The 8,314-nt window shown below is 34.9% G+C and overlaps 1 long non-coding RNA gene and 1 pseudogene across 7 annotated transcripts; one reads left to right on the top strand and one right to left on the bottom strand.

The window, feature by feature from the left end:
* Positions 1–2,756: 2,756 nt before the first annotated feature.
* Positions 2,757–6,431, bottom strand: LOC144562476 (uncharacterized). Of its 6 annotated transcripts, XR_013514101.1 has the most exons (4): positions 5,055–6,431; positions 3,466–4,862; positions 3,242–3,268; positions 2,757–3,000 (listed from the first exon to the last, which is right to left on the bottom strand). It is a non-coding gene; the product is annotated as an uncharacterized LOC144562476 (long non-coding RNA). The 6 variants fall into 6 exon arrangements; XR_013514099.1 differs by having other exon boundaries at positions 3,242–4,862; XR_013514100.1 differs by having other exon boundaries at positions 2,757–3,268.
* A 182-nt stretch (positions 6,432–6,613) lies between these two features.
* On the top strand, positions 6,614–8,314 carry LOC144562473 (UDP-glycosyltransferase 92A1 pseudogene; annotated as a pseudogene). The gene has a single exon (XR_013514093.1). The product of XR_013514093.1 is annotated as a UDP-glycosyltransferase 92A1 pseudogene (transcript).

Raw genomic sequence — 8,314 nt, 5'->3', positions numbered from 1 at the left:
AACTCAAACCTAGCCTGGTTCTATCAAAATGGGTTCACGAACTTTTATGGTTCGAAACTCATAATAACACCAGCCATTCATTTACCTGATGAAATTAAAATCCAATATTGAGAGTCATAATTTAACTTAGCTGACGCTCCATTGCTCTCAAATCTCAATAACATAGTTCTCGCTCTGCCTTTCCCTAACTCACTCTACCTCTCGCTCTAAAACCTAGCCGACGCTCTCGGTGATTGGCTGTCTCTCTGGCCATCACTCCTCTCTCTTCGGCAGTCTCTTCTCCACCTTCTATACCTTGCGGATTCTCACTTCATTAGATGGTCCAATCGATGGTTTGATCGAGTGAGCACTTGAGGTATGATTACTTGTTTTACTGCATATTGCAGTTCTTGTATTTAATCCTCTTTTTACAATTATTTATTGTGATGTATTTTTTCATGAACAATTTTTTTAACTTAAAAATATTTATTTCATACCGATAAAAGGAAGCCATGTGAATTTTGTTCTGAGAGAAAAAAATTAATGTATAAACTACCGGCATAACTAGGGCTGTTAAAAAATAATTTAGTTCGTGATTCGATTCGAGTTCGATTCGAAAAATGTGTAGTTCGCAGTTAATTCGATTCGAAACAAATCAAATGAGGTTCGGTTTGAATCTTATTCAAACTAAACTCAAACCTAAAGTAAGTTCGATTCGGTTCGATTTGTTGCCACCCCTATATATAAGTATATTAATAAAATAATATAATATAAAAAACAAAAAATAATATAATATAATATAATAATATATATATAAAATCATAATATAATATAATAATATAAAGAACAAAAAATAATATAATATAATATAATATAATAATATAATGAGATGGGCTACGGTGAGTTGCGAAGTAAAGCAAACTATTTTATTTCACACTCATATTTTGCGATTTGAAAATTCAAACAACCGATCCGAACCGCTCAACATGATCTCCATATTGAAATGTGCTTGGAGACCAAATTTTACATTTTTTGGAATTTGTCTACTATTTATTAAGTAATTTCGAAAATCGTTGATCCGATGGTCCAGAAATTTTTACTGTTCACAACAAAACAACAGTTTTCAAAATTGCTTAATAAATAGTAAAAAAATTTCAAAAAATATAAAATTTGGTCTCCAAGCACATTTCAATATGGAGATCACATCTAACGGTTCGAATCAGTAGTTTGAATTTTTAAAATAAAAATACAACGTGAAGTAAAAACGTGTTTTAGTTCGCAACTTACCGTAGCTCATCTCATAATATAATATATATAAGTATATTAATATAATAATATAATATAAAAAATAAAAAATAATGTAATATAATAATATAATATAATATATATAAAATCATAACATAATATAATATAATAATATAATAGAAAAAATAAAAAATATAAATGTGAAGTTTCTCGGACCGGTCTTACTTCCCCGTCCAGGCTTTTTTATTTTACCAGAGAAGCTTAGACGGGTCTTACTTTACTGTCCAGCTTTTTTTTTTTTTTTTTTTACCGCTAAGTTGATTAAGGATTATAATTAGAGATATAAGCCGGATGGAATAATTTGTCCCGTCCGTTGGACGGGATAGCTACCCCCGTTCTATCTATTTATCGACAAAATCCCAAATCAATCCCCTATTTCGATAGGAAGCGTCTAATTGTCCACAAACCTTTGTCCACCATTTGTCCACAGATTTGACTTGCGCGAATACTGTAAAACTACTATTATATGCTGTATAATTAATCAATATATCACATAAAATATATCAGTTAATCACAAAACATCCAGTAATTATTTGAAGTGATCCCATGATAATTAGAAAAAGATTCTGCACAACAAGACAAAAAGAATGTACTTTCAAACTGTACTTTTCAAAATTGCAGTTATAGGAAGTTATTAACAGTTATTTTGACAAAAAAACGTGATGAAAAGACAAAATTAAATTTTCTTAATATTTTTTTATTCTTTTTTCTAGTATTTAATGAACACACAGATAAATCATCAAAATAATGAATACTGTAAAATTGACCACTTTAACTATAAAATAAAATGTACAAACTATAAAATTATAGACATGCAAAATTCACATATGAAAACGATAAAATAATATGTTAAAAAAAAAAATTTCAATTTAAACTGTGAAATCAAAAGGTAAAAACTATAAAATTACAAAATTGTAAAATTAGCAGATTAAATAAAATTTAAAAATATCAATTTTCAATGCTGTAAAATTGTCAACTTAAACTGTGAAAACAAAACGTAAAAACTATAAAATTGCAACAATGTAAAATTAGAAAATGAAAACGATAAAATAAAATGTAAAAAATATCAATTTTCAATACTGTAAATTGTCAACTTAAACTATGAAAACAAAACGTAAAAACTATAAAATTTCAATAATGTAAAAATAAGCAGATGAAAACGATAAAACAAAATATAAAAAAAATACAAAATTTCAATACTATAAAACTGTCAACTTAAACTATAAAAACAAAACATACAACCTACAAAAAGCTAATACTGTAAAATTGGTATATGTGAACTATAAATCAATTGATAAATACAACATCCAAAATATTAAAAATAAAAAGTAAAAAAATATGTATATGCACTGCAAAATTTCAAAATTAGAAAATGTAAACAATAAAATACATGTGCACTGCAAATTTCAATACTGCAAAATTAGAAGATGTAAACAATAAAACAGACATATACATACTGCAAAAATAGAAGATGTAAACAGTAAAATTATTATATGCAACCTATAAAACATCACTACATAAACTATTTACAATCACATTGTTCAAAAATAATTAACAACTCATAATCATAAACTCTCACTATTCACAAACAAGTCAGCGTATTTTGTACATAGTGCCTTATTCGCTAACTTTTAACTTGTTTTAACGACTCTAGGTCCCACCTTCTAACGGCCTCTCAAGTCGGCGTATTTAAACTTGTAAAATAACTGATACATCCTATAAAATTATTGAATGAAACATGTAAAATAACTAATACATCCTACAAAACTGTTGCATGAAACTGTTAAGTATATCATGTAAAATATTGTATATTTAAGACCATCTCAACAAGTTGCAAATTCAATCCTTGATATGTAAAAAAAAAAAGAATGAAAACTATTACATGAAACTTGTAAAATAACTAATACATTCGATAAAACTATTAAGTACATAATGTAAAATATTGTAAAAATCATACCTCATTGCTAACTGGAAGCTCAAGATCCTATAAAACAATTGCAAGAATCCAGTAAAATAATTTCAAGAATCTAGTAAAACTAATTTAAGAATCCTGTAAAATATTTGCAAAAATCTTGTTAAACAATTGCAAGAATCCTATAAAAGTAGTTGAAGAATCATGTAAAATAATTATCAGAATTCCGTAAAACTAGTTCAAGAATCTGGTAAAACTAGTTTAATTACCGAATCCTTAGATGCGCTTGCCAAGGCATTCTGATAAAAATGGCATCCATCTCTTCATTTACCATTCTGGTAAAACTAGTGCACCACCATTAAAGGATCAGGATGCCACTAGTAGTGCACCGGATGGTGCACATGCGTCAAGTGTTGTTGCATCTGAACAGCAAAATTCAAGATCAGGATGACCCTTAAGTTATCGGCCACCGGCTTGAGAGGTTGGCCTAACCAAACTCAGCTTTATCCAAATCTAAACAACAAAAATATTATAGATCTTATTGTCAAATTATCAAGTACACAAGACTAATTGTTAAAAATTATGAATTACATAAAAGAACTATATTGTCAAACTTAGGCAATGAGGCCATGAGGCCTTATGGATTCAGACCATGGCTGCGAAATACTACCCATCAACAACCTTCTGGCATACAAACCGTACCTACAATTGCACAAAATTATGGGCTGCTATCATGCAAAATAAAGAGATTATGGCTGCAAACCTGAGATGGAGTCTACGAGATGGCTGCAAATGTCCGGCAAATAACGAACCTTGGTTTAGACTTTAGAGACTGGAAGGCAATACTGTCAGCAGTTAGGCGAAACCAAACAGTTAAGGTGGCTGAAATGTTTGACAATAATACCTTCACATGGAATTTGAAAGCTCTGATGGAGATTGCAGGCCCGAAGATAGCAGCAAACATTGCCGGTGAACTTTCGCAAGTAACACTGTACCCGGGTATACTGATAAATTCCATTGCAGAGTTACTCTCTACAGTGTAGATTAATCAAGAGGGATGTATCCATGTAGGTCACATTTCAGATGATGTGCATGAAATTTCTCATTTTTCAAGGGTGCAAGCTATCTTTCTAAGAATTGCAACATAAAAATTCTTCTTCCTTGAGTAACATCATCAATCAGAACCTAAATTGAAAATATTAATAGACAATTTACCTTCTTCTCTGTTGTCTTCTATAAAATTTAAGAATCTCACAATTTCTAAAATAGTAAAAAAAAAAAAAATGTTTCTAACCCCTCCTCCTGAATAACAGAATCAAACTTATATATTCTTTTTCTCTGAGCTACAGCATTTAAGGGTTACAAAACCGATTGATGGAAGAAAACGCAAAAAAGAAAAACAAAAACCAACTACAAAAAAGGGACTAAAATAGAGAGGAGAAGAACAATACCCTCATATCTCGCGTACCAGACAAGGCATCCAGAAGTTTCCTAATGAGGATGTTCTTCATGTTTTGTTTCACTGTCCACACGCTCGTGCTACATGGTTCCAATCACCTCTGGGATTAAGATTGGATGTACTGATGCAAATGCCCATACAAGAATTGCTAATTACACTATGGGAAAACTTAAACACATCTGCATTGGCATTCTTCATGGGACTGACCTGGCACATATGGAAAGCAAGGTGTTTCAGATTTTTGAAAATTGACCCTGTCAGTCAGAAAACACTCTTTGAGATACGTTCAGCTTGGTTCAGCAGTGTCACCTAAAAAATGCTACCAATTTGACATTATTTTCAACAGCCAAGAATCATGCAATTAGTGAAAAATTAAGAGGGGAAGAGAAAGATAGGTACCTTTGCTTGGTGGATGGGTCATTCTAACAAGATCAGAGGGGGAGGGGCGGCCTATGTTATCAAGATGCAAGATGAATTGATTAGATACGAACTCAAGTGCATCAACAATTCGGACTCACCTTTTCAAACTGAAACTGAAGCACTGTTAATTGCAATGCAAGCAGCACAAGACTTGCAATTAGGAGACTGCGTCTTCTACTCAGACTGTGAGCTGCTAGCTAAAGCACTGAAACCAGAGAACATGCTCCGTACCGTTCAAGCAGTGGACTGGCATGCGTACCAGTTACTGGTACGTATCTCGCTAATCATGAACAAAAGCCCCTGCTTCAACTGTGAATATGTCCCAAGAGAGGAGAACAGGCAAGCTCATCAACTGGCAAACTTAGCTCGTACTGGAAATTTCTCTTATACATGTTTCACTTTGCTAATGTTCGATAACAGTGAACTCTAGGAATAATAGAAGCAAAATAGATTTGTATAGGGGTATGCTCTACTTTTAAACCTTTCTATTCAGAGCTCATGTAATCTCTATTTGCAAGAATGCTGTGAAAGGTAAGCGCCTAAGGGCTTTATCGAAAAAAAAAGAACTATAGCATTGATCAAGTATTTTTTAAGTATTTGATACAGATCGGATCGATCATAGGGATTGCAATTACAACCATTTTTCATTCTTTTAGAAATGCATGGTTGTATAAAACAAAAATTGGAGAAGAAATTCCCAGAAACATTTATATATTGAGGAACATTATCGATTGATCAAGGAAATATGTGCTAGGATCTAATTTAGAACAACAAGAGAGAAGACAAAATCGAATAGAACTTTCTCCAATTTAGCTACAAAAATCTAGTAAAACTTCTACAAAATTTAGATTTAGATATCACAAGAGATTCACAATGCATTCACATAATATAATTTAATAATTATACTCACAGATTTATAACTCTGAAACCTCTTCGCTTGAGCAAAATTGGTGAGAAATAAGTTGAACGGGTGAGGAAGGAAAGCTACCATCGATCAGCAGATGATGATCTTCCTCACAGAGTCTTAAGTAAAAGTTATTTTCTCAAAGCGTACTACACTGGATCAACAGCCTGAGATAGGAACAAAGGCATAATCGAACGGCAGGAAGCCCTGCCACGTGGCTACCGAGTCGGCTACTGACCGCATAGAGCATGACACGGCGAAGGGGCGATGCGAAAAGAGAAACGACGGAGTACGGTGTGGATCTCGTGTGTACGTTGGTCAGAGCGTGAGAGAGATGGGGGCAGCAGTAGTCACCTTGATCTCCTCCGCTATCTCTACCGATCAGATTTCTTTTTTTAGATTTCCTTTTGTAAACTAATTGATTGAAGAAGAGACCGTTCAATTTTGTAGATTTTTTTTTTTTAAAAAAAACGGAAAGTTAGTTTGGGAGAACCGTTAAAAGTAGTTTGAAAGGTAGACTGGATAACGTGAGATAAGGTCCGTGGACAAAGTTACGTGGATGAAAATCTTTTCTTATTTCGATATTTTATTAATTTATTTCCTATTAATAAAAAAATTCGGATATGAGAAGATCAACAACACCATCTCCTCTAATGGCTACCAATAACTCACCACCAGCCCCAGCCCCACACATAGTTCTCTTCCCCTTCCTTGCTCAAGGCCACATCAATCCCTTCATCTCTCTCGCCTCCTTTCTCCACCACCACCACCCCAACCTCACCATCACCCTCGTCTCCACCCCTCGCACCCTCGAATCCATCCGTTCCTCTCTCCCTCCCTCTTCTCCTCTCCGTTTCCACCCCCTCCCCTTCTCCCCTGAATCCTTCAACCTCCCCCCACACACCGAAACCCTTACCTCTCTCCGCTTTGACCAGTTCATTTCCTTTAACCATGCTTCCCTCTCTCTCCTCCCTGCCTTCGACTCCTTCATTGCCTCCATCGTTTCTAACTCCAACCCTGTCTCCATTGTTGCTGGCTTTCTCTTAGCCTGGTCAGTCGATGTCGCACGCAAGTACAATTGCTTTCATTCGATTTTAATCTCAAGTGGGAGTTTCGGTACGGCCGTGTTCTTCTCTATTTCCACTCATCTTCCCAAAAATATTCGGAAAGGAGACGAGTTTTTTCTTCCTGAGTACCCTGAAGTTGTGCTCCATAAAACCCAACTCCCCAAATACTGGTTTGATGATAATGTCTCCGAATTGTGGGCTGAATTTTTTCAAGGTCAGACTTTACACTGTTATAAAACTGATGCAATGCTTGCCAACACCGTAGAAGAGGTTGAATTCACTGGGCTTGGTATGCTTAGAAAAACTTTTAAAATGCCAGTTTGGCCCATAGGACCATTGCTTCGTGCCCCCAATACATCAGTAGAACGAGATAATAGTATCATAAATTGGTTGGATTCTCACGAGGTGGGGTCTGTTTTGTTTGTCTCATTTGGGTCCCAAAACACAATACAAGCAAAACAAATGATGGAGCTTGCACTGGGTCTTGAGGCAGCCAGTCGACCCTTCGTGTGGGTCATCAGACCACCTGTTGGGTTTGATGTAAAAGAAGAATTTAAACCTGAGTGGCTACCTGAAGGTTTTGAGAAGAGGATGAGACAGGAGAGGAAAGGATTGTTCATACATGGGTGGGCTCCACAAATCAGTATACTAGCACATAAATCCACAGGCACTTTTCTGAGCCATTGCGGATGGAACTCCACTCTTGAGTCCCTGGTACATGGTGTACCAATTATCGGTTGGCCTCTCTCAGCAGAGCAATTTTATAATGTGATGATGTTGGAGAAATGGGGTGCTGGTGTGGAACTGGCAAGAGGTAATTATGAGTATTCACATGTGGACAAGGAGCGGGTCAAAGAGGTGATAGAAATGGTGATGGGGGAGAGTGAGAAAGGGAAGGATATTAGGAGGAAGGCAAGAGAGATTAAACATTTGATGGAGAATGCTTTGAAGAAAGGTGGTTCGTCGTTTAATGGACTCAATGAATTCCTGAAGAAGGCTGGAGTGCTGGTGTAGGTTTCCAGCTACCAATTATTGGGTTAAATTTGAATAATGTCTATCCCTGTTGCAAGAACTGTTCATGAGCTGATCATTCTTGTAGCATATTGAGTTTATGTCGATGTAGTCACACGTCTTGATATTTGTTTATTTGCAGTTATATAACATTTCTGGATATTGGTCCCCTAAATGAGAGGAAGTACCAGGATTGTATCAGAGTCTCACTTGTTGAGTGCTGAATTGATTTCAAATAAATGTTGCTTTTGGCGATT

Source organism: Carex rostrata, chromosome 11 (genome assembly GCF_964058835.1).
Source record: "Carex rostrata chromosome 11, lpCarRost1.2, whole genome shotgun sequence".
In the NCBI taxonomy this organism is placed as follows: Eukaryota; Viridiplantae; Streptophyta; class Magnoliopsida; order Poales; family Cyperaceae; genus Carex; species Carex rostrata.
The sequence above is the reverse complement of the archived record's forward strand: the minus strand, read 5'-3'. Positions and strand labels throughout refer to the sequence as shown.